At 43.8% G+C, this 26,544-nt stretch overlaps 2 long non-coding RNA genes across 2 annotated transcripts in view; one reads left to right on the forward strand and one right to left on the reverse strand.

Annotated features, from left to right (window-relative positions):
- The window catches only part of LOC139055814 (uncharacterized), a 136,128-nt gene that overhangs the window by 73,066 nt on the left and 36,518 nt on the right, over window positions 1-26,544 (forward strand). The window lies entirely within an intron of this gene.
- Window positions 23,229-26,544, reverse strand: part of LOC139055801 (uncharacterized) — a 46,610-nt gene continuing 43,294 nt past the window's right edge. Inside the window, exon 3 of the long non-coding RNA XR_011511918.1 lies at window positions 23,229-23,559. This is a non-coding gene — a long non-coding RNA (uncharacterized lncRNA). The remainder of the gene's footprint in view (window positions 23,560-26,544) is intronic.

Genomic DNA, 26,544 nt, shown 5'->3' on the forward strand with positions numbered 1-26,544 from the left:
TGGAATGATGCCGTTTTTGGTGTTTCACTCCCCGGTTTCGGTGGCAGAGGTAATTGGCGCCATCTCTGTATTGGGCGAACGCAAAAATCCGTTTCCCTTGCATGGCCTCGTAGATTGTCGCGCGCGCGCGCGCCGATCCAGGTGGCCGAGCCCTTCCCCCTCCCCAGCTTCTCTCCAATCGCCCTCCCTCGTTACTCCCTCGCAACTGTCTCACCTTCCACTGTCTCCGCGCGTACGCCGTGCGGCCCCGCCGGCCCGGAGCCAGCTCAGCCCGCTGCATGACGTTACATGTTTCGTTATCTGCTGTTATCGCGAAGCGTGCGCTGCTGTGCGTTGACCGGCGTGGCTAGTTTTGTCAGTTTCGTGGTCCTCGGTAGCTGTGTGCTTGTGCTCCGCCATGTTTCACCCGTTTCACGACTCGTACCGCTCGTGCATCGTGCAGTGGTGCACAAATACCTCAAAAACAAGCCCTGCAAGATTGTTCCGGGTGCCTAAAGACAACAGGTGAGCGCTCAGACCCAAGGACATCAGAAGGCGCATGTATACACGAACACACCCCTGTCCATTTGTGTGATCCATGAGGCTCCGGACGTCGTTGGGCCTTGATTGTGCTACACTTGACTCTTCCCGGTAGAGAAAACTGACAAATAGATGTTCCTCCTCATTGGCACCTGGTATATGACTTCTGTTTTTCTGTGCCAAGTCTCATTCTGCAACTTCAGTAACTTGCCCAGCTTTCTATACCGCCCTCCGTGCTTTTTTCTGGGTATAACGTTCTACAAACGTACTAACAGCTAGCAACTACTAACAACGAGGGAGGGCGATTGGAGAGGAGTTGGGGAAGGGGAAGGGCTCGGCCACCTGGAGCGGCGCACGTGCGCGCGACGAACTACGAGGCCATGCAAGGGAAACGGATTTTTGCGTTCGCCCAATAGAGAGATGGCGCCAATTACTTTTGCCACCAAAACCGGGGAGTTTCCCCCCACTTGCTGGTCCTCAGTGCACTGATTGTTCCTACCGAAGTGACAACAGATGTTTGGCTTGCCGTGCCCTCGCAAGTTTTGTTGCATTCTTATTGACTGTCGGTCCATGATGTTGCTATTAGTGTCAGGAGACATAGAAGAAAATCCCGAGCCTAAATCGACGAAACTGCTGCAAACAATTATAGAGAATCAGGCGGTGACTGATCGCCGACTATCCTCAATAAGCGAGAACGTCGTGCAGTTGAACGCAAAAAGACATCGACTGACTGAATTTCTTGTTATGATAGAGGAAATGAACAAGAAAATTGGGCATCTTGATGCTATAGTTCAGCACCAGGCTGAAAAAATTGATCTAGTATGAAAACGGCAGCCGGCGTAACAACTTGTTGGATTTTGGAATCTCGGAGGAAAGCGGTGACTCAGAGGCGAACTTGAGGGCAGCTGTCATTGATGAACTGTTTCATGAAAAACTGGCGGTTAAGTTAGAACTGTCGAAAGAATTCATCGCATTGGCAAGAAAAACAGTAAACGACAGAGACCAGTTATTATGAAGTTTTATGATACCAGAGAAAAGGAGCAGGTACTGAAGAACTGCAAAAATCTTAAAGGGAAATCAGTATCAGCAATATTTATGCAAAGGAAACAGTAGATGTGCGACGGAAGTTGTGGGCGAACGCTTCTGCCGAAAGGGCGAAGGGTGCAAAGGTATTTTTGACAAGCTCAAGGTAAACGAAAGCTTTACGTATGGCACCACAGAAAGAATGCACGTTTCCTTCTAAACCACCGAGATAAGAACAAGCACCGCGCACAAAGGACAGATGACACGCATGGTGATTCTGGTCCCTCAGGCAGTCCCAGCGATTCCCCTTGTACTTCAACCATTTCATAGCTCCGAATCTTGTCACTGAATGCACGCAGTATTGTTAATAAGGTGACTGAGTTAGAACATGTGTTGCTGACGGAGACCCCTCATGTGCTAGCGGTAAGCGAAACATGGTTGAACAGCAATGTACGTAGTCACTGTATAGTGCCACCAAACTACCGAATGTTTAGATCGGATAGAGACACTCGCGGTGGAGGCGTTGCGATTATTGTTAAACAGCCCAATGATGTTGTAATGATTGAACGTATGATTCCTGAGACAGTGTGGTGCAAAATTACTTACGCGAACACTGCATATCTTGTTGGCACAAATATAGGCCACTTGCCACTGCACACGAGTTTTTAGATAAGCTGAATGATTTCCTATGCAGTGATTTGGACCATAACACTAGACTAATAATGACCGGGGACTTTAATCTACCTAATATTAACTGGGACAGTTTACTACCTGGGCACGTAGAAATTTCTAGTAGCGAAAAGCTGCTTCAAATAATGATCTCGCACAATCTAAAGCAAACAGTGAAAGAAAACACGAGGGTAATGCCTGAATCTCGGTCATTGTTGGACTTGGTGTTTCTTTCGAATAAAATAGGCGACTATACAGTGTCTGTGGAACATGGTCTGTCAGATCATAAGATGGTTTTTGTACACATAATGTCGAGCGCAAGCACTTGTTCCCAGCCGTTTATACCTGTGAAAGTTAAGGACTGTAATCGGGCACACGACACATCTATTCTCGATTTCTTAGAATTGTCATTTAACCAATTTGAACTTGTCTGCGATTGTGAATCGGTTGACTAACTATGGCAGCGCCTCAAGAAAATCATAACACATTGCGTTGATAGTTTCATCCCAACTCGACTAAAAATATAAAACGACAGAACCCTTGGATTAATCCACATATCATTCATATTACGCGCAAAATAAAGCGCTTACGCAGAAGGCAAGGTATCTCCGCCGAGGTGTCGAAATTGCGAAGGGCATTGAAAACAGCTATGTAGGAATCAAAAGAGCAGTTCTTTAACCAAACATTAAATACCTTTACGAAAACATCACCTCAAGCATTCTGGCTTTATCTGAATGACAAAAATAACAAATAAACAAGATCCAAGTTAACAATGTAATAGTAACGCAAAAACCAAATATTGCGAGTCATTTTAATAATTTCTTCCAATCAGTTTTTTCAGCGCCTAGCAGCTATTGCGCAGTCGCTTGTCTGCCGTCTTCCTTTTCATATGGGATGGAAAATCTTGTCGTCACTCAAGCAGGCGTGTTTAACCAACTGCTACTTTTAGATTCTAAGAAGGCTAGCGGCCCGGATGGAATACCAACTCAATTTCTAAAGCGATACGCGGAGTGGGTGTCATTTTTCTTAAATAAAATCTTTGTTAAGTCATTGCAAACTCACTCGTTGCCCCAAGACTTGCGTTGCGCAGTCATAACTCCTGTTCTTAAAAGCGGTAGCCGGTTGTTAAGAAATAACTATCGTCCTGTTTCCTTGACTAGCGTCTGTTGTAAATTCTTAGACATGGGTAAGCATATTCTCGTTTTTCTTGAAAATAACTCTTTTTTTATCAGCACCAACATGGTTTCCGAAAGGGACTCTCTACAGTAACCCAGCTCATATAAATTATTCATGATTTTACTTTAGCTATAGACGCCCAAGAACAAATTGACATCAGCTGCGTAGACTTTGCGAAAGCCTTCGACAAAGTTTCACACAATAAATTACTTTTCAAGTTGCATAAAGCAGGAATAAATGACACTATTCTAAAATGAATTGAAGCCTACCTACACAATCGCAGGCAAGTTGTGCGTGTGGATGAGTGCTTGTCCCCTGCGTTAGAAGTGCTTTCTGGTGTTCCCCAGGGGTCTGTTTTGGCCCCGTTGCTGTTCTTGGTTTATATTAACTACATTACAGGGATTCTCGAGTTCCCTGTAAAATTGAAGCTTTTTTGCTGATTACTGTTTAATTTATTCTACGGTAACACACACTGACGACCAAATCAGAACTAACTGGGTTCTTCATTCCCTTCACCTTTGGTGTGAAAAATGGGACATAGAAATCAATTACAACAAATCGACTTTTACACATGTTACTAACAAAAAAAGTGTGGCACCTTTCTTTTATAATATTGCAAGCAACAAACTAAGAAATGTAGATACATTCAAGTATTTAGGGGTGACAATTTTATATAATTTAGACAGGCTTAAACATATCGATAACCTTGAGCTCAACGGCTTCACAAAAACTGTATTCACTGAAGAAAAAGCTGGAACATGCAACGAAGGATGCCAAATTAATTGCTTATAAAACTCTCATACGTCCATCTTTAGAATACGCTTGCGTTGTCTGAAGACCCCGCCAAAAAGTTTTAATAGACAAACTAGAAAGAATTCAGAGAATGACTGCTCGTTTTATTGCTTCAAGGTGCCGAAGGACGGACTCGGTAACAACAATTCTGCTGGAATTGCTCGAAAACCGAAGAAAAAAAGCCAGACTTAAGATTTTTTTTCAGATACTTCAAAGGGTTTTGAAGATAAAAAAGGAAAAATATGCCCAGTTCCCTGCAAATCGTAGCGAGAGAATAAACCACAGCAGAGCCGTCAAGCCTTATAACACCCATGTTGATGTTTTTCGTTATTCTTTTTTCCCGGTTGTAATTGAAATATGGAATGCCTTACCTGATGTTGTTGTAGATCAGACGGATGTGCATAAATTTGAAAACTTGATTGATATTTTGTATCGTGAGCACCCAACCTGGTGCTATGAAATGTAAAATTTGCTTGTGTTCTACTATTTTGCCTCCCCGTAACAACCCTCAAGCGAGGGTTAACAGTATTAATAAAGAAGAAATTCCAACTAGCACCCGCAAATTCCCTAATTTCGTCGCACCACCTAGTCTTCTGTCGTCCTCTACTGCGCTTCGCCTTCTCTTGGTACCCATTCTGTCAGCCTAATGGTCCAACGGTTGTCTACTCTACGCATTACATGACCTGCCCAGAGCCATTTTTTCTCTTCATGTCATTTAGAATGCCCTCTATACCCGTTTGCTCTCCGATTCAGACCGCTCTTTCTGTCTTTTAACGTTATGCCTAACATTCTTCATTCCATGGCTCTTTGCGCGGTCCTTAACTTGTTTTCCAGCTTCTTTGTCAGTCTCAAAGATTCTGTCCATATGTAAGTACTGGTAGAATGCATTGATTGTGCACCTTTCTTTTTAATGATAATGGTAAGCTTCCAGTCAAGATCTGGGAATGTCTGCCGAATGCGCTCCAACCCATTTTTATTCTTCTGTAAATTTCCATCTCATCATCAGGATCCCCTGTGAGTAATTTATCTAGGTAAACGTACTCCTTCACATACTCCAGAGGCTGACTAGAGATCCTGAACTCGTGTTCCCTTGTTCGGCGTTTGATCATTATCTTTCCCTTCAGCATAATAATCTTCAGCCCCACTCTTACACTCTCTCTGTTATGGTCCTCAATCATTTTTTGTAACTCGTCTGCAGTGTTGCTGAATAGAACAATGTCATCGGCAAACTGAAGGTTGCTGAGGTATTCGCCGTCGATCCTTACTCCTAAACCTTCCCAGTTTAATGGCTTGAATATTTCTTCCAAGCACGCAGTGAATAGCATTGGAGAGATTGTATCTCCTTGTCTGACTCCTCTCTTTAGAGGTATCTTCCTACTTTTCTTGTGTATAATTAAGGTGGCTGTGGAATCTCTAGATATTTTCCAAGGTGTTTACATAAGTGGTCTGTACTCCTTGATTACGCTATGCCTCATGACTGCTGGTATCTCTACTGAATCAAATGCTTTTTTCTAATCTATGAAAGCCATGTAGAGAGGCTTATTGTACTCTGCGGATTTCTCGATAACCTGATTAATGAAATTGATGTGATCTATTGTAGAGGATGCCTTCCTGAAGCCCGCCTGTTTCCTTGGTTGACTAAATTCCAGTGTTGCCCTCATCCTATTGGAGATTATTTTGGTAAATATTTCATATAACACTGCGAGTAAGCTAATAGGCATGTAATTTTTCAGTTCTTTAATGTCTCTCTTTTTGTGGATTAGTATAATGTTTGCATTCTTCCAGTTTTCTGGGACCCTTGCAGTTGATAGACATTTCGTATAGAGAGCCGCTAGTTTTTCAAGCATTATGTCTCCTCCATCTTTGATTGAATCGACTGTTATTCCAACTTCTCCTGCCGCTTTCCCCCATTTCATGCCTTCCAAGGCCCTTCTGACCTGATCCCTAGTTATCGGAGGAGTGTCTGTATCCTGTTCATTATCGTTTCGAATGGAGTTCTCCTTAGTCCTCTGGGTACTGTACAGGTCAGTATAGAATTCTTCCACTGCATTTATTATAACTTCGGGATTGCTGATGATATTACCCTGCTTATGTTTCAGTGCATACATCTTGGTTTGTCCTATGCCAAGTTTCCTTCTCACTGACTTCAGGCTGCGTCTATATTTTACGGCTTCCTCAGTCTTTCTCACGTTATAATTTCGAATATCACTTATTTTCGTCTTCTTGATCAGTCTTATAGCGAAGTACAATGTGGGCATGGCTGGCAGAAAGTTCGTCGCAACTCGTACTATCGTTCTCTTCATGAAAGCGAACTGGCCTCGTCGGCGACATGTTGCGCGGCCAGCGCCGAGATGCAAGCGCAAAAGGAGAGGAAGCCGCCGTTCCACATTCTGCTTGCAGCCCCGTACTGAACGTTTCATTTATCTTATTCCTTCTTGCCGCATGCCCACGAGTAAGACCTATTTCATCTGAATTTGATACGGACGCCGCTTCGGAAGCAATCGTCGCATGACATGGAGACGACGAGGCTGTATGCCACGCGCTCGCGTGTTCCCTTCCATAAAGATCGGGACAGTACATAACGACGCGTGAGAACAGCGCCGCAAAACTTCAGCGGTAAAGGTGATGCTAGTGCACAGTTCAGCAAACTGCTACCGCTCTACAGTTGCCGCTACCTGACAGCTTTGCACTTCTATAGCTAAGCCACGCCAGGTGCATGCACAAAGCCATTTAGGTGACGCGTAAAGCGTCAGATGGTGAATACTGCAGCGGTAAGCGTAGAGCAACTCCTCTATGATAAACAATTCCGACAAAGCCCTTTTCACGGGAATTGTCGACGTTAACGTAATTAGCATACAAATACTGTGCCGACGAACCTTATTGCCGAACACACCTTTATTTACAACTCGGTAGTGAGGAAAGCAGGCTAAGAATGTTAATCGCGTTAATACAGGCATGTGCCACAGCGCCCGCCACAGACCACAATATGTACATCTTTTCGCTATACAAAGAAACCTTGACTGAACACGGCCTTCCAACCGCAGCCAGTATTGTCCCGCTGGCACTACAGAGGTAGGGTTCAGCATATCTGACTTCGAATGAATTATACCGCCTTATTTGGTAGGCACTAATTTCAAGCGTAAAACTTTTATTCATTGTCACCTAGAGGAGCGGACGTGCTCACTTTTATCAGTCGGACACGCAACTGTGGAGTGCGCTCGCAGCAGGTCGATAGATGTCAGGAAGAAGGATACCACTAATCCCTCCCTCCCCGCTGGCATTCGTGGCGCAGCGCTGTAAACCGTCGGGTTATGTGCTTGAGCAGCCATCGTGAGCCGCCATTTCACGGGAGATGCTGAGGTATAAATGTGATGTCGTCCATGCATCCACCGACTGTCACGCCCCAGAGTGGCAGTGACCAAGCACCGTTGGCACCACCTGGTATATCATGCCTATTTATACATCTGTCACCATGATTCAACGGAGATTGTACGAAGGGTCCTTCGACTGTTCACTTGTCCTTCCTTCCATGTCGTTGGCCGGCGGCCTGCGACGCGACCCCCCTTATTCGACGGCGGCGCCTCGGTTGCGGCCCGGGCCGCCGTGGATGAAATAACAAGAAACTTCCGAACTCGCTCGTGCCTTGAAGCAGGAGAGAATGCGTCACATGTGCGCAACGTCGTTGAGGCAGACATAAATAGAGTGCGGGTACAAATGCGGCTTTTCACTACAAGTGCTTGCTAACGACATAAAAAAGCGGTAGAGAGCACCCCACGGAGCAGAGAATAAAAATTATTTATAACGTACTGCCGTTTTGCATGATTGATCGTTAAGCATGAACTGACATTCGCTATGTTGTTTATAAGTTGCTCTTTTAGTTGTTCGGTCAAGTAAACTGAAATATTTTGCTCCTACTGCAACCATGCTGCCTCATATTTCTTATTTGAATCTTGTAAAAATGTTTATGCGCAATACCACGTTTGCCCAGAGCATATACCAAGAAGCGTTCCCGCATTCAGTGTAGTACATTTCAATAAACGGTCAGAAAGCTCAACTAACAAGATAAAGATAGGTGATTGAACGTCAGAGAGAGAGCAAGGACAGGAAAGGGATTGAGGTCAACCAGACGAGCACCCGATTTGCTAGCCTACACTGGGAGTGGAGTAAAGGGGAACATAAATAGGAAAAAAGTGAGGCAGTGAGCACTGAGGGCATGTGGGAGAATGCACAGGGACGCCATAAGCGGTCTCTTAAGCCAGCGCACTTCAAGTTGTGTACTAGTGCACGAATCGCTTTTCGTGCCAGTGACGGGTGTGGCTATCCTTTGGCTGTTTGCTACGCGGTGCTGTTCATGATGTCTCGTAAAGTTTTTGGTACGTTTCGGGTTGTTTCAATCGATTATCTACCATTTTATGGAGCACAGACGAAATTGACACTAAATCCGGCCATCGCGTGGCCTGTTCTCTACGAGGCCGAAAACAAAGAAAGGAACGCCGACTACGGTGGCGCAGTTTCCCGCAGTATATTATTGATTATTCTTCAATAGCTATAGGTTGCACAAAACCGCGAACGCGTGCAATAAAGGTCCCTCTTGCGCACCTCTCCATCTTTTCGTAGGTGCGTTCTTAAAATAAATAACCCATGGGTCAATATCCAGCAGCCTTTGCGTTTTCGAAGCTATAGTCGCATGTGGAAGAAGCAGGCTAAGCGCTTCGCTAGACCGACTTTTTTATGCTCACAGGCGTTGCGCAGAATGGTGACTTCAAAGTGATCCGAGATGGCTGCAAACTGTGGCAATTCATTGGGGCCACCATAGTTTGTATCCTGATTTCGGCTGTCGACAGAGGAGGAACGACGATGTGGAAAGCGCTCGAGTCGAATCTTTCATTGCCGGTGACACTCGCACAACTCGGGGCTAATGGAAATGCAACGGGCACTAAAGGTCGCGGCTGTTGGCGAAGCGATTGCACAAGTACGCACTCGAACGAAACTTCAGGAGTAGCAAATCCTTATTCGGCGATATCTGCGAAGGCCGTGACGTGTCGCTTGTCTTTTTGTGTATAGAAGCAGGGGAGCTAAGAGTTTCATTTACTTCAACTGACAGGCGATATATCTACGTGAAACCCTTTGATCCCGCGAACCCCCTCCTCGCTGTCACAGTGCGCTGGCTGCCTGCTGCTCGGTGCCTTAAGCAGAACGTCGTTTCGAGGGGCGTGGCTTTGCGCTCGCTGCAGACTCCCACTTACGGTTTCGCGCGCTGTGATCAGCAAAATTCGTCATGCCACAGTTGCGCGGGCAGTCGCATTTTGCCGGGTCCAAAGGTTCATATGACTCGTACAGAGAGTTGGCTTGGATTGCCCGATTACGATGCGCCCAGTGAAACTGAACGTTTAAAAGCCGGTTACTGCATTATTGCTATTTTGCGATTGATTACAACGTACCACCAGTCGCCGTATGGTCGGCAACGCTGACGGCATGTTTCCGAAAGAACCGTCGTTTTATTTCAATACGGCTATGTTCAACTACTACTAAATATCTTCTTAGAAACACCTGGTATATTGAAGCGAGAGGATTAGGTTGGCTAGCTATCACGATTTTCGGGCCGCTCTTAGTGAGCTGCACGCTCTCTTTTCATACAACACTGACGCTTTTGTCCCGTTCAAAGTTTATATATATATATATATATATATATATATATATATATATATATATATATATATATATATATATATATATATATATATATATATATATATGTGTATATATGTATATATGAACGAACATCAGTCGTCTCGAGCCGGCTGAAGTTCTTATTTCAACTAAGTAAAGGGCACTACAAAACCGATCTTTCCGAAAACATCACCTTCTCAACCGGATTTCCTACTGGGCAAAGGCATACGTTAAGACTGACTCCATTTCTGCCGCGCAACAACTGTTTTACGTTTTACTTTTTTTCTAGAACAGTGACTGATTGGAATAACCACAGTGACAATGAGGTTTTGCAATCATCGCTCACTTTGTTTGCTTCCCTTCTTAGATAAGTGTTTGATACGAATGTTCTTTGCTTTAACCGGCCACTGTTTTTTTTTTTACTTGCACTTTGATATGTTGTATTGTGTATTGGATGGTCTTTCCCACCCTGCTAAAATACCAACATGAGGAATAGCAATATATATATATATATATATATATATATATATATATATATATATATATATATATATATATATATATATATATATAGCTGCTGTAACGAAGGCTCAGCCTTAAGAGGAAGCCGATTCAAATACATCTAAAACGCACAAACGCTTTTTTTGAAACAACTCCTTAACCAAGTTGAATAAAATTTCTTGCAAGAGAAGGCTATATTCTAGTGACTGAAATGAGGAATCGGAATTTTGATTTAGGGCCTGCAATTTTTTTTTCGGAAATTTGCCGGAAATCAGGAAATATAGAAAAGTACAAGCACGCAGTTTACAGCTCCGTAACTCTGCCCCAATGACAGCTATTGCAGTGCTGTAAACTGCATCTCTTGGAGTATCTTAAGCAAGCAAATGGCTGTATAAATTTACAGCTTATACGAATTTGTTACAATATTTACAAGGGTTTTGCCAGGGTCCTGATCAGATATTAGTGGTATACTTCAGAGCGGCTTACAATAAATCAGATTTGTCCGCTTTAGATGTATTATTAGCGGCAGTCTACACAATTGTTATATCTTTTTTTCATTGCTGAATTACGAGTTATAAACTTCACAGTTTCGTGTTTTTTTTAATTTTGCGAGTTTCAACAATTTCTATGAAAACTCAACAAGCTAAATAAAAACCTTCACTGGCATGATTCACTATATTTCGAACTTTATTTATTTATTTATTTATTTATTTATTTACTTACTTACTTAATTACTTATTTATTTATTCGTAGCTCCATACCCCATTTGGGGTATTATATGAGAGGTGCGCATATCTTGGTTACATTTTCATGACTGCTTTGAAGGATACATGAGTGGAGTAATGCACCGCTTCAGCATGTATATGATTCCAATCTTTCGCTGTTTCAACGAAGAAAGAGTAGAGGTGAGGGGCGGTGTGAGCTGCAGGGGGACAAATAGCCTTTGAATGGCTATGAGGGATGAAGAGCGATGCGCAGGCGTGATGTCGGTCTGGTGAAGCAGCGAGTGAAAAAACTTGTGAAAGACAAATAGTCTTACTGTTTTTCGGCAGAGCTCAATGGTTGGGAAGGTTCAGAGATCACTTAAGTTTAGTGACGCTAATGTCGTAAGAGTATAGTCAGGGTGAATGAACCTTGGTGCTCGATTCTGTATGGATTCCAGTGTTGTTGCCAGGTTAGATTGGTATGGGTCTCACACTGAGTATACGTATTCCAGTTTGGGTCGAACATATGTTAAATATGCTAGTAGTTTTACTGAAAGGGGAACAAGACGTAGATTACGGCGCGTCTAGCGTACAACACGATTGGCATCATTGCTAATGCTGCAAATGTGTGAGGACAAACCGAGGTTATCACAGAAGTTAATACCTAAGTACTTATAAGAAGTCACGGCACATATTTCATAACCAGCGGTAATATAATTAGCTGACATAAATTATTGCCGGCGGTGGAAAATACATAACAATGTTTTTTCTTTCTGTATCATCTTTTGTTCCTTCGTCTTTTCTTTTGTTTCTTTTCTTTTTTGACGTTGAGAGACATTGGCCAATTACTATACCAGGTTTCAGTGACGTTAAGGTCGGAATGGAGAACACGAGAACTAGCGTCGTTAGTAATAGGACGATATCTTACGCAATCATCAATCATCACCAAATAAAGGAACGGCTCAGTAAGTCGTTAATGTGTATTAAGAAGAGTGCCTTGCGGCACGTCGGAGATAACGGGTGATAAATTAGACGAGCATTGGTTAGCGCAAACGAACTGTTGACAGTTAGTCAGAGAGTTGCGTATCCACTGGCGAACACAATGGCTATAGCTAATATTAAGACGCGATAGCTTTAGGAAGAGCCGTTCATGTGGAACCTTGTCGAATGCCTTTTTGAAATATAGAAAGAAGGCGTCTATAGGTACATTTTGATCAAGATGTGAGCTGATGTCATTAACGAAGAGAGCTAGTTGGGTCTCGTAGGACATGCCTTTCTGAAAACCATGTTGATTAGAATTGAAAAAAGTTAGCGCATGTTAGATGCTTTACAATATGAGAATAGATTATATGCTCCACTACTTTGGAACAAACACGGGTGATGGAAATTGGACGGTAATTGTGGTATGATGGCGATTATCCTTTTTTTTCACACTGGAATTATCTTACCTACTTTCCAGTCTTGCGGCACCACTCCAGATGATAATGATTGCTGAAATATATGACACAAAGATACACTAGAGATGTGCGCAGTGTTCTTAATCATTTTGGAATTGATTCCATCGATGCCGGCCGAGTTTGCTAATTTGAGGAATTCTGTTAGTTTTCTGATACCGTATGCCTCACTGCTATGTCTGCGGGGTTGGGTGGTTGAGGTAAAGATAGTCAGGGAGGTCAGTTTTCGGTTCACAAGTGAACATGGAAGAGAGGACAGAATTTAGTACTTCAGGTGCTTTATGGTTAGGAAGACGTTTATTGTCATCAGATATTAATAATATTTTATAGCTATTTGGGGTAATGCATTTCTAGAATTATGTGGGATTGTTTTGCAGCATGCTAGGGGGTATTGTTGAGTAAAAGGCTCGTTTAGCTGTAGCGGCCAAAGAACCAAAGGCCTTTACACGGGCGTGATATTTTTCCCAGGCAGGCGCGGTATTGGAAGGTTTGGCTTCGCGAAATAATCTTTTATTTTTATTGTTTGGTCCTTTTAGTGTGTTGTTTAGCCATGGGGACGAAAGTCGCTTGGTTAAGGTGATAGTTGGTATGTAAACCTCAGCGAGTTCAATCATCTTATTTTGAAAAAGCGTCCAGTTGGTGCCTACTGTGCGCATCGGGAAATCTATAATATACCAGCTGCAAAACTCGGTTAGTGCATTGTTAATACTGATGTAATCACCTATATTGTAAAATGTGTGCTTTTTTTTTGCTTTGAGGTATTTGCCAGGATAATTTTGCATGCAATACTGAGTGATCACTGAGTTCTGGTAGATGTGTTACAGAAGAAACACTGTCGGGATAGGATGTTAAGACAAGGCCGAGTACGTTAGAGCACTGGTCGTTTTTTCGCGTTCGGGTAGATACTAGTTGCGTCAAACCACACGTGCAGCACAAGTAAAGAAAATTACTTCCGAGGATATTTTTAGGCAGCGTTATGGCTAGTTCAGACCATAATATACCAAGAAGGTTAAAGTCAACTAAGAGGAGTAGTTGCGAATGATTGAATGACGCTGTAATAGATTGAAGTGCCCCGTGGAAGTGAATAGTTAAGGAAGGATCTGCATCGGGGGGCAAAAGCATACACCGATAAGAGTTTGTAGGTATCAAGAGCTGTCAAAACGAATAAAATTTCTAGAGCTGAAGTGATATTGACAATGGAACAACAAAGGCTACGATGGGCAGCTAATCCTCCTTCGCGTTTGCTTGCACGATCCCGCCTGAAAATGTTAAAATTAGGGAGCAATGAATTAAGCTCTGTGTTATCTACGGTGAAATTCAGCCAAGTTTCTGTCAGTACGAGACGCTTACAATCAGAGGAATCAATGAGGCTACAAAGGGCTTCGCGTTTGGGCAGCAAGCTCCTTATGTTAGTACAAATAAATGATACAGGGATGCTGGTTGGTTTTGCCGTAGTGCGTGATGGTAGCTATGAAGTTCACATGGCTATATTTGTAGCGTTATCGCACTTGTAAGTTCCGTTCTCCATGATTAGTTTATCGTACCGAAGTTTAAAAGGTTCTTGTTGGCACTTGCCGAACTATATTCGTTGTTTACGCACATGCCGAGTGTTAGATGAGCAGTCTCCTGATATGCTGTGGTTGGACCCTCTTAGTTGTTTAGCATTTGAAAGAATACGTTGTTTCACTTTGAATTGTGCTTATCTGAGAATAAATGGTCCGTTTCTAATAGTGGTGTATTCGCCAATTCTATGGGCGCGCTTGATATTTAAGGTGTCTAACTCGATGTTAAGCTTGGAAGTACAAAGCTCCGCAATCTTGTTTTCCGATTCTTGGCACGTTTCCCGTTAAATGTCAGCTACGCCAAAAAAAAAGCACAAGGTTAGAACCACGAGCCCTACAAAAACGTCTTTTTATTTAAATTCAACAAATGTCATCATAATCGGGAAAGTGGTTGTCAAAAAAAAGTTTATCCCTCTCCATGTCTTTAGATAGGAGCCCCAGAGCTTCTACTTAAGTAGCGAATTTATACTCTCCGTTATCGAGTAACGGTAATATTTATTAATTTAGTGTGTACATAGAGAACTCCTAAGCTCGCCCGCGAACTTAATATAAAAACAATGTGGTCTCTCAAAACCAAATTCCATTCCGAAAAACCAAAACTGTCTGCAATAACCCTAAATTGTAAAGTGATTTCGTGGTACGTTATTATTAAAGACGTGAGTAACTTATATGAATTCTCCTCTTACCTGTTATGGCAGAACTCTACTCCCAGAAGCTCTCGTTCTTCCTTATGATTCTCCTAAAGATCTAAGTAATTTTTTTATATATAGCTGTACAGATCACCAGTCACTAATTGACATTAAGGATGAAAAACGCAGCCATCTAGGTGTCAAGCGCTCGTTTTCTTTTGCGCATATCCGTGTTACGACAAATTGAAACAGCCTTGCCAGGTTGATACTGTTAGCGGAGATGTTTTGAAAGTAGGCTTGACAAAATACTATTGCTACTTTCTAATAATACTTTCTCGCTAGCAATAAAGTATGAAATGTGTAAGCGCAATTACAGTCTCGCTGTGGCTCTCAAAGCAAATTAGGGAGATGTCAGGCTGGTGGCCTGAGAAATATAAAGCTTCATAAGAAAGGTGGATCATCGTTGAGAACTTATGCTGGACGATTTCTTCTTTGTATATAATCGCGTGTCATATCGCGCTAGCACTACACTCGCGTTGCGGCAAGATCAATATGGCAAGAGTATTATTTTAAATGTGCTTGAATTTTAATTTTATTGCATATATTATATAAGTATATTTAGGCATGAAATATACAAAAGGAAGTCTCATAGTCAAAGACTATAAGGGCATGACCTCCTGTTAATACTTATAACAGGAAAATAAGATATGTTATTACAGCAAACGGGGAATTGGTGCATACATGATTAAAGTAAGAGCATAAATATGTAACAAATAATGAAACTAGGTATGAAAGAAAACAAAGCGAAAAAAAGAAAAACAAACATACATAAAATATATAAAAACTCAACTTTACACATATTGCAAGAACGCCAGCTACTCAAATTGATATGAACTACTGGCAGAATATTCCTTAAACTTAGTGGGTAAGGCATTCCATAGTGAAACTGAGGCAGAATAAGCGGTTAATTGCCCATAATTAGTTATTGGTTTAGCCAACAAGAAATTATTCTGTGCAGCAAATTTCGTAGAAGCGACATGGGGGAACTTAACTGTGTTAATAAGGGCTATTGGGAGTTTTCCATTAACAACTGAGTTAATAATTCTCTAGTAGCCGATGGCCATTATTCCTTGTAATCGCCACATAAAAGTATAATTTCGCCGTCTCGGCCATAACAATGTCTCCGCTATGAATGAAACACATTGATTACAGTCCTTGTGTTATCTGTTTGTTTGCATTTTTTGTTTTACAAAGGAAAAGACTAAATAAATATGCTATTCGATGCGCGTCACCCACGCCATACAACGGACAAGATCAGCGCACAATAGCCAGAAAGCTTCTTTCGGTGTTCCACATACTCATCAAAGCAGCCCGGTTTCCAACCTGCTTCCAACAGGGCACCGGGTGTGTCTGTCTCCGCGCCTAATGTCAATTAAACTAGGTCGGTTCGAAACAATTTTCGCCGGTTCGAAACAAAGTATTATTTGCTCACGTGGTGTGAGCTATTCAGTATACAGAGGGGAAGGGCAGCATGGAGGGGGGGGGGCGTCGATAGCGAAACAAAGCACCGGAAAAGTTGTGGGTAGCTACGCAACAATTTCACGCCTGCGTCCGCTTGCTTTGTCGTCATTGGCCTACGTACATACGCTCTACCACGATTTTTCGCCACTATAAGAGAGCATGCGATTGCCAACATTCCTCAAAGCCGTTCTTGTCCTGCAACAGCTTCTTGCGACCCTCACAGAAAACAGAAAGTAGTCACCATGAAGGCTGTCGTAAGTAGTATAAGTTACCCGGCAGTCTGTTTCATGGTGAGCGTCGGAGACGCGCTTCTTTGTGAAGCTTTCTACCCCAACTTTAGGACCTCGGCATTGAAATTAGGTGTCTAATTTTCAATCTTTTCAATCAGGAATGGCACCTCAGTGGTCTCGTTCCCAGGTTCTAACATGGCATGCTATCGATTATGCAGGAGACCATTGTAGGCATTCAGAAGTGAGACGAAATAGAAAGTGTTTCCATCAATGTCCGTACCCGAGACAAGGCCACAGCTTTGAAGGGAACAGCGCAAAAGACGCACTCGGCGAGCGTCAAACACCATGCTGTGTGGGTGTGTGCGCGCGCATCTGCGACCTCGCTTGTCCGTATTTTGCATAGTTCCCCGCCAAGTGCTTCCATCCTATCCACGTGGTTCCCCAGTTACCCCTACATAACGGAGGAAGGCGCCGTACATTGAAATTCAAATGTAAGTTTATTCAAAATCTCAGAGATGCTAGGTGCGTATGCAAATGCATACATGGCCTAGAGTAGAGGGGACGGATGTGGCACAAGGAATACAGGCCGCAACTGCACAGCGAAGACAAATAGCCTATGCAAAGACTTGACTAGGGATCTGCGGCGCCACGTAAAGAAACGTCCTTTCGTAAGCGCAACGCTCAATGCGAGCAGTAAAAGGACAGTCAGTAAATACTGAAGCATTACGCATCAAAATCTCCACAACTTCGTACTAACAGTGCTGAAGCAACACTTACATCGCATTTTGCGCGGACTTTCTCGTAGCCCAGAGAAGCGAATCCAGAGGTTATAAGCGAGGAGTTTTCGAGTGCGTGTGGGTATTTTGCGTCCGGCCTCCAGCACCCTTATCGTCGCGGAGACGCGGTCATATTCACATTTCGTGTTAAGTGAGCCGTGGTACGGTTCAGACACGTGTTATGTATTTCGCTGTATACGATAGACATCTCGTGGCGTTAAATTTAATAGGGAAAAATTTGAGATTTAGAGAGAGAGAAGTTTAATGGTATGAAATGCAAAGAGGTCGGCCTGAGGTATATTCCTCTAGCCAGCTACACTGCGTTGGGGGAGGCGGAAGAGGAAAAGAAAGAGCGAAGAAAGAAATTTTGCCAGAATATATTAATATACTGCCGAATCAGCAGTACTGAAAGACGCTACCGCGTGTCTAACGTGGGTGCTCGCGGTTCGAAATATCCAATTGCCTGTGGAAGGCCTATCGAATAACGAGGTATTTTCATGGTCTCAGCCCTGCAAAGGGCGCTCTATCAGATATAGTATGTGATATACCTGAGTACATTCCTGTCTACACAGATGGCTTGAGTTTCCAGAAATTGTTTCAAGAAAGCCTGAATAGCTTAAGATACTTTCAAACCCGTGAAGTTTCATTGACGTAGCGGCACTGTGATCCTCGCCTCATTTAATATTTAAAGAATACTTTAACGCTCTATATTGATATCACATCACTGCTACATCACTGCCTGCTACAACAATATGGCTTGGAATATACTGTAAACAATTCGCGCTTGAACTAGTGTTTCGGTGATTTCTTAAGACAGTCAAGGGGAATTACATTAGAAATAACAGTGCATTAGCATCTCTAGGGTTGCTTTAGAGTCAGAGAAAATATATTTGCTGCTATATGCACTTTTGTGTAATTTACTGATGGTATTTATGACAGTTTACGCTGTATTTCTCTGTCGCGATATTGTGTGGTTTGAGTATTTATTATAATTGAATAATTTTATAATATATTTCTTTTGTCTCGTTTATGTTGCGCAACTTCTGATATGTGAAAAAGAGTAGCTGACCGTTGTTGCGTGTGGCGAGGTATGCGTGGCTGGCAGGAGGTCAGGACCCCACTTCACGCAGAGTCAAGAGTCGAGGAGAGCTTTCTCGGCGAAGAATTCTTTATACAGTATGTACAAGTTGGCGTGGATATCAGGAGAGACCAACCGAGCAGCTCCAAGCTGCTTAAATAACACTTCCCGTCCCCAGATTCCCCAGATAGTCCCTAAGGACGAGCAAGTTCGAGAGAGAGAGGGTCCGGGCAGCCTCCGTGGTCCCAACGCCGCTTTCAGTGGCCGGCGCCTCCGGGCACTGCGCTGCGCCGTCAGGCTAATCTGGCGGTGAGTTCAATGGCCCGGCATACGACAAAGGGAACGAACGACCTGCAAGGCAAGGTGTCGAAACATAGTCCTTGGGTGGTCAGTAAAAGGGTTGCCCCTGGCGCCGCCGCACGAAGGAAGGGGTGGGGTGCACTGCTGTCCGCACGAGGAGGGGCCGAATAGCAGTCGGTGGGCCGACGGCCGCTTCCGTCGTTGACGCCGTGCAGCCGCGAGAACACCCACGCCGTGCACTTAGTCGTCACGTGCCTGAAGCGGGCACCATGGGGGGATTAACGCTGCCTCCACGGTCGACACACCACAGCACTGGCCTCCCGTCAGGCAAATCCTAAGGCACAAACATAACACCGTCTAGCTTGGCGCCAGTATCTCCTTAATTTGTCGTGTCAATAATCAAAGCTTATCACTATTCGTCTAGCGCTCATACACTGCCAGTAATACAGGCTTAGGCAAACATTTATCCACTGAACATAAAATCAACATGTTTGTAGTAGCAGTGCTGAAGGAACAATAAAAAACAAAACTTTCACGCTCGTGGCTCATATATATCGTTGTTAATATGCAGACAGAATGTGCGTGGACAAACTCTTGACACATACATGAAATAAATTTGCGGGCATTTAGTGAAATAATACCGAGAGTTTGGAAGATTGACTAAAAAGAATGGTAAACGCGAAGATAACTTCTGACGGCCACAGTTGCTTCTCTCTTCTATAGTGAACTAAATATTGTTTTGATTTCTGCAAAGGGCAGCGCAGAGGTGTTGCGGAAAAAAGGTATACCTGGACAGGAAAGCTCACTTGCAAGCAAGTATATTTATTTATTTATTTTATTTATTTAAAATACTTTCAGGGCCCAAAGGCACTACAGAAAGGAGTGGGAAAGAAATGGCAAGACGTGCAGCAGACAAAAAAACAGAAGTATTACAAGGCGTCTTGTAAAGCGATCTTGAACTGGTGGTCATCAGCGATGCTGGCGATTGTGGAGGGAAGGTGGTTCCATGCGACACTTGTTCTAGGAACAAAAGAGTCATTACACAATTTTGTGCGACAAGAAGGTAGCCCCACCTTGAAGCGATGATCGGTCCTTGAAGAAATGTAATGAGGTGGATGAAACAAAACATCCTTCATCTCGTTGTTATAATAATATATTTTATGAAAAAGGCTGAGGCGAGATGACTTTCGACGCAACGAAAGGTCAGGCAAGTTTAGTGTTTTCTTCATGGATGTGACACTGGAATGACGTGAATAATTCGACAAGATAAAACGTGCGCCGCGATTCTGAATGGCTTCAAGAGTTTGAATGTGTGTAGTTTGAGTAGGATCCCATATGGCGCATGCGTACTCTAATTTAGAACGTACCAAGGTTTTGTAAAGTGTTAACTTCAGGGATGATGGGGCATCAAAAAAGTTTCGACGCAGATAACCAAGCATGCGATTGGCGTTGTTAGTTACATATTCTACATGCGTATTCCACGATAGATTAGAAGAAATGTGAACACCAAGGTATTTATAGCTGTCAACAGATGGTAATAACGTATTATTGAGGTGGTAAGTACGCGGACAATGATTAGTGCTGTGGCGAGAAACCTGCATACTTTCACATTTAGTTGTATTAAGTGTCATGAGCCATTGACTGCACCATTCAAATACCCTATCTAGATCACGTTGCAAATTGAGATAATCGTCATGGTTAGTAATTTTCTGGTAAACCACGCAGTCATCTGCAAACAGTCGGACAGTTGAGGAAGAAAGGCAAGTAGGAAGATCATTAATATAAATCAAGAAGAGCAGAGGGCCCAAAACGGACCCTTGCGGGACACCAGATGTTACGGCAGAATTACGTGAAGAGAAGTCGTTAGCCGTCACATACTGACTACGGTTAGAGAGAAATTCCTTAATCCATGCAAGTACATTGGGGTCTATGTTAAGTTGATTAAGCTTGAAGATAAGTAGATCGTGTGAAACGGAGTCAAATGCCCTAGCAAAGTCTAAATATATGCAATCGGTATCAAAGTCATGATCCGCGTTAATAAACAAGTCGTTAGTAAAACATAACAATTGCGTTTCACACGAAACTGCTTTACGGAATCCATGCTGATAAATGCTGAAGAAGGAATTGGACTCAAGGAATTCAATGAGGTGCGAGTATATTATATGCTCTAGGATTTTTACTGGAATGGATGTTAATGATATGGGGCGGTAATTATTTGGAGAATGTACATCACCAGATTTATGCACTGGGACCACCTTCCCTATCTTCCAATCAGAGGGTAGTGTAGACATCTGTAATGACTGTTGAAAAAGCTTTGACAATATCAGTGCAGAATAAACTTGTGTACACTTCAGCATTTTTGATGAAATACAATCTGGACCGGCCGACGAAGACACTTTTATGTTGACAATCAGCCTTTCGACACCAACTGCATCAATAGCGATATAATCCATTGGGAAGAAGTTGGTTTTTGGTATATGCGGTAATACTGTGGGAGTGCTCGTATGAAAATGAGTAGCAAACACATTGTTCAGAACATTGCAACACTCGCTTTGAATTACTGGGACATCAGATTGGATTGACTGAATGTGTGTCCTTTTAGTACCGTTAATAATGCTCCAAAATTTACGGGGATTAGAACGAAGTAGCAAAGGAAGAGTTTTATCAAAGAATTCCTTCTTGGCTTTTGAGAGCGCAGTACAGAATTCTCTGTTAAATTTTTGATAGCAGGACCAGTGGTCTGTTCTGGCTGTGAATTTTGCGCGTCGAAATATCCGCTTCTTTTTGTTGCGCATGCGCTTTAACATGTTATTGAACCATGGTGAGCGAGTACATGATGAAACTTTTCTTTTAGGTACAAAACGATCAATAAGAGACAAGAGTTTGTTTTTATAAAGCAACCAGTTGTCCTCAACCGACCGCTGCTCAAAACCGGCGAAAAACTGATCAGCAAAGACCTGTAATTCCGCATTCATTCCGGTTACGTCTGCTTTGCCGTAGTCTTGGATGACCCGAGTTTTTTTCTTCTTAGAAATCTTTGTCCGTAGAGTGAAGTGAATTATCGAGTGATCGCTAATTCCCGGTGAATGAGTTAAGCCGGTAGCTAGGTCGGGTGTAGTGGTAAGTATCAAGCCTAGAATATTAGCGGAAGTGGAAGTTATGCGAGTGGGAAAGTGAACGAGCTGAGTTAAGTTGAAGTCGTGACAAAAAGTTAAAAATTCTTTGCTTTCATCTGAGTTGTGTTTTAAGGAAACCAAGTCTCGTTCCCATCTGATGTCAGGAAAATTGAAGTCGCCAAGTAAGAAGAGGGGCGATTTTGGGTATCTGACGAACAGCTGATTGACAACATCGTGCAGTTCATTACAGAATGATAATGATGCAGTTGGTGGCCGATAACAGACACAAAAAATTATTTCGCGAGAATCAATGAGCACGCGCGCACACACAAGCTCAAGCGAGGATACAATTGGAATAACATGGGAAGCAAGACTATCAGTAACCGCCAGCAGAACACCACCACCAGACCGGTAATCACGATCACATCGGTAAAATTTGTAGCACTTTTCACAGTCCAAAATTTCTTCATCTTTAACTTTTGCAGAAAGCCAAGTCTCCGTTAGACCAACAATATCAGCAGAGCAGGAATCAATAGCGGAAGACAATTCCACGCGTTTATTCAGAATACTCCGTATATTGGAAAGAAAAATAGAGGCGTCTTTTGCGCAGCATCTGGGCGGGCATAGCTATGATGCACTGGAAGTGCCAGCACGTGCAGTTACAGTACCAGCGCTATCTTGCGTATCCACTGATCGTGCTGAAGCAATTTCGCGTACGCTGTCGCTGACTGAGCAGTACACGTACGTTTTTTTGTCCATGATCAGTTTCTTCATGCGAAGAGAGTACGTCTTCCCGGCTACCTTTGCAAATTCTGTTAGCTTCCTCCTTGAGTTTCGCGTAGCTCTGCAATAATCTTCGCTAGCTGATACACCAGTCCCCTTGAGCTTATATTTCTGCGCCCAGACTGCATCCCTGACTTTAGACGACGAAAACTTGATGATAATTGGCCGAGTCTTTTTATCTGTGTAGGATCCTAATCTGTGTGCTCGGGAAACTTCCGAGTCAGAAATTTGTATTTTAAGGTGACGAGACAAAACGTCTTGAACAAGGCCTTCTGACTGAGCCCATGTCTCAGTCGGGCAGTCCGGTATTCCAAAGAACAATAGGTTATCTCGTCTGGACCTATCTTCAAGATCGTCCAGTCGAGAATTGAGTGCCTGGCCTTCCATTCTGACAGCTTCGGTAATTAGACGTGGTGCGTCATTAAGAGCTGCAGAACCGTCGAATGATTCGACAAAGGATTCAACCGCACATAATCTTACTGATAGGTTAGCGACGGTCTGTACTAAGACCTCCTGCTTTGTCTTTAAGTCGTCGAGAGCTGCCTTGAGCTCAACGTGACGGTGGTCAACGTTTTCAGAAAGTTTAGTGATAGCATCAAGTATTTCTTTGTTAGTAGGACCAGGGTTGAGTTCAACGTCACCGCAACACATTAGGAGCTTCGTAACAAATACGCATTCGCACAAGCACTGAAAGAGCTCACTTGGACACGGTAGGAGCAGCAGGCAGACGTTGCTAGTCCGCTTACAATAGAGAGAGGGGGGTTTACTAACCTGCACAAAAAGCAAGATCGGGATTTTGAGCGACTGCATGGCTGCCGCTCCACCGTGCCCACTCAAGGGGCGTAGGATTTCCAAAGCTCTTATATCCTCCTGCGTCGCTGCAGTCGCCAGCAGTGTTGTCCACCCGCTGACCATGGAAGGGATGTGCCCGGTAAAGTAGAACTGATGACATGAGGACGCATTATTGAAGATCGGGACCGTCAGCAACGCTGGTGATGGACAGCCGGTGATCGCTGGACCCGAAGGTTGTAGCCACGTGCCAGACCGAGCGATAAACTGCACAAAAAGCAAGATCGGGATTTTGAGCGACTGCATGGCTGCCGCTCCACCGTGCCCACTCTATATATATATCACCCCTCATCACCAGAGAAACAAGGCATCGCCATACTGAGTCTCTTTCCCCTTCCAGCGAAAATGGGTTCAACTTTTTTCCGAATTTGCACGAATTTGCATTGTCACGAGCGATCCTCTCGGCCCGCTATAACGAGGACGGCCACAAACAACCACCTCGAGGGCATGTTCGCAACCACAGTCGCCACGGTCAGCGTTATAGGCCATCCCAACGCGCAAGGCAGAAGACTTACATAAAGGTTACTCGTAGCCGTAACCGACGAAGGAATGTTGCTTCGTGTCAGAAGTGTGCAGGTGGGATTCGGAGCGAAGGGATCTGGTGGGGCATTCGGTTGTGCTGGAAATTTGGCGTCGTTCCTCACGGACAGCGTGATGTCTCGCGCAACAAAGTGACTCCGAGAGACGTCGCAGTGGAGGGCTCCGGAATAATTTTAATTTTCAGGGGTTTCTTAACGTGCGCCCAACGCTTCGCGCACGAGCGTTTTGCAATCCGCCCCCACTGAAATACGGCCGCCGCACCCGCGAATTAAAACCACTCCCTCGTGCTTTCAGAAGCATAGCGCTGTCCCAAATAAGCAACCGCGACATATTAGTGGCATCTATTCTTTTCGTCCTTTGTCGTTGACGTGCAGAAAACCACATGCCCGTTATCGCCTGGATCAGTCACTAGGCGATATGGATGATAATGAATGAATATAATCTGACGAAAAGAATGCTTTCAAGAACAACCGCCCCAGGTAACATTTAACAAGGCGATGCTTCGTAGCAGTCCTTATTTTACTTCCGCATTAGGGTGCACTTGCCGTTACCCTTATGCAGGCTTGTGCAGATAAATTGGTCACATAATTTTTTTTATTATTATTTTGCATTCGTTATTTGTTCTGTTATAGAAAATCCCGACTGCAGATGAGAGTCATTTCTCGATCTGAATTTCTCAACAAACTAAGTTTCTTAATGATGGCGCACCGGAAGAATGGTGCCACATTCCGTACAGGTGCACGACGCTGCGCTAAAAATCCAGTTTTAAATAGGCACGACGTGCTTTGCGCTTAAACGACCCTGGAAGACCGCTGTGAACGTGACTGTCGACGTTTTTGAACTTTGCTCGTTTGCGCACCTACGAAAAGCATTACTCGAGCCCTGTGGGTCTCATTAACCGTAAACTGCCGGGTAGTCTGTGTAAGAAGATAAAAGAAAGGGCACATATCTTATCACCAGAAGGAAACCTAGGAGCTCCGAAGAATAGCTGACACATTCATGTTATTATGTTTAGCGCTGGGAATGAGGTATTCTAATTACAATTAAAGGCACTGAGGTTATAGGGAGCGTTACAGACTTACAGCCCACAGACAAACAAATGCAGTAGCAAGCGCCGCCTCGATGAAGAACGTTGGTGGCACGACAACAAACAAGAATGGGCATCACCTGCGCGGAATAATTGATTACGCTATGAGGAACGACTGTTACACACGGGCCCGCTTATAGACGAACAACCTTTGTCAGAAGTAAAGAACCTACCCGAACTACGTTCAGTGCAGGCTAATTCAGTGCAGGAATTTGCACTGCAGGCCGATTCGGGTAGACTGATGTAGGACACAGCCGCAGTGAGGTACGTGAAACATCTTGCACGTACTGCAGAGGGTGTACTGACACTAGGATACAGAAATGATGTAACGAGATACAGAAGTTACATTTATTCACGAATTGCAAACCTTACCTGCTTGACATGTTACAGCTAGTAGAGGATCTTATGGTCCACTTTTCATATCGTAATCGCTCTCTATTCGTAGTGGGCTTATTTGTTTTGTGCACGGTGTTTGGACACTAGGGTAAATAAGTGACCCCCCACTGGGAACGCCTCAGACTGCCCTGCTCCACTCGAGCCCGCCTCAGTCTACTGTGCTTGTGCTCCCTGTGGAGATGGACACGTCCCGCCGTGGTGAAATGGGTTGGAGATTCCTCTATTTTACTGCCCGAGTTTCTTCATGTCTTTCAGGACCCTGCGTGTCGAACGCGGGGGCGCCATACCCGAGCAAGCGTGGATTTTCTACAAAATGTCGCACACTTCTAGGCCTTATCATTTCTGATAAATACGTGTTCGAGTTTAATTGGCTATACGTGAGGGAGCTCTGTCAAAAGCGACCACTCCCGCTCGACCACTCTCGTGGCGCGACGATGGCGTCATCTGTGCACGCAACGCATGCATTATCGAGTATGGATTTTATCATCTACACAACGATACCAAAGTAAGGAACATGGGTAGTACGGTTGTAGAGATATAAGCGATAACAGTATAACCTCTTTTCGTTACATGCGGGTTTATACCAAGTAAATAGCAAATAAATTGCATAGCAAGTAAATCCTCTTAAGGGTGCAAAGTGGTTCTCAGTGTAGGGCACAGTTTCTAGTGGTTTCTAAGTATTTGCCAAATTAAGAATTATGCGCACGATGCTGTTGCGTCTTTTACAGTCCAAGCTGTTATGGGCTCATTCAAATAGCTGTTTCGCTTAGCGATAGTACATGTCCGCAGCCGCAGCCAGTGTCCGTCGCAGCTATCGCCGGAAATGGGGGAAAAAATCCCACTTCCTGGCGGAATTTAACCCTGGCGCACTGCGTGCGAGTCAGCTACTCTGCCACTGAGCCACGCCAGCGCATGTTAGCTTGTAGCGGAAGAATGCCCCATACGGGCGTCCTAGTGCGTCAGGAGACACGCGATGCGAGATGCGCGCCGCGTAGCGTCGATGCGTGCACACTTCGCATTGCAGTTGCATATTATTACACCAGCCGGCACGTAATTTAGCTACTTATAGGTAGCGCTACAAGGCATATAGAGAAGTCTTCAGGAAGAAAAAGAATATTAAGGAGATCCATACAAAAAAAATCTGAAATAAAAAAACAAACATGTATAGC

This window comes from Dermacentor albipictus, chromosome 1 (assembly GCF_038994185.2).
Source record: "Dermacentor albipictus isolate Rhodes 1998 colony chromosome 1, USDA_Dalb.pri_finalv2, whole genome shotgun sequence".
In the NCBI taxonomy this organism is placed as follows: Eukaryota; Metazoa; Arthropoda; class Arachnida; order Ixodida; family Ixodidae; genus Dermacentor; species Dermacentor albipictus.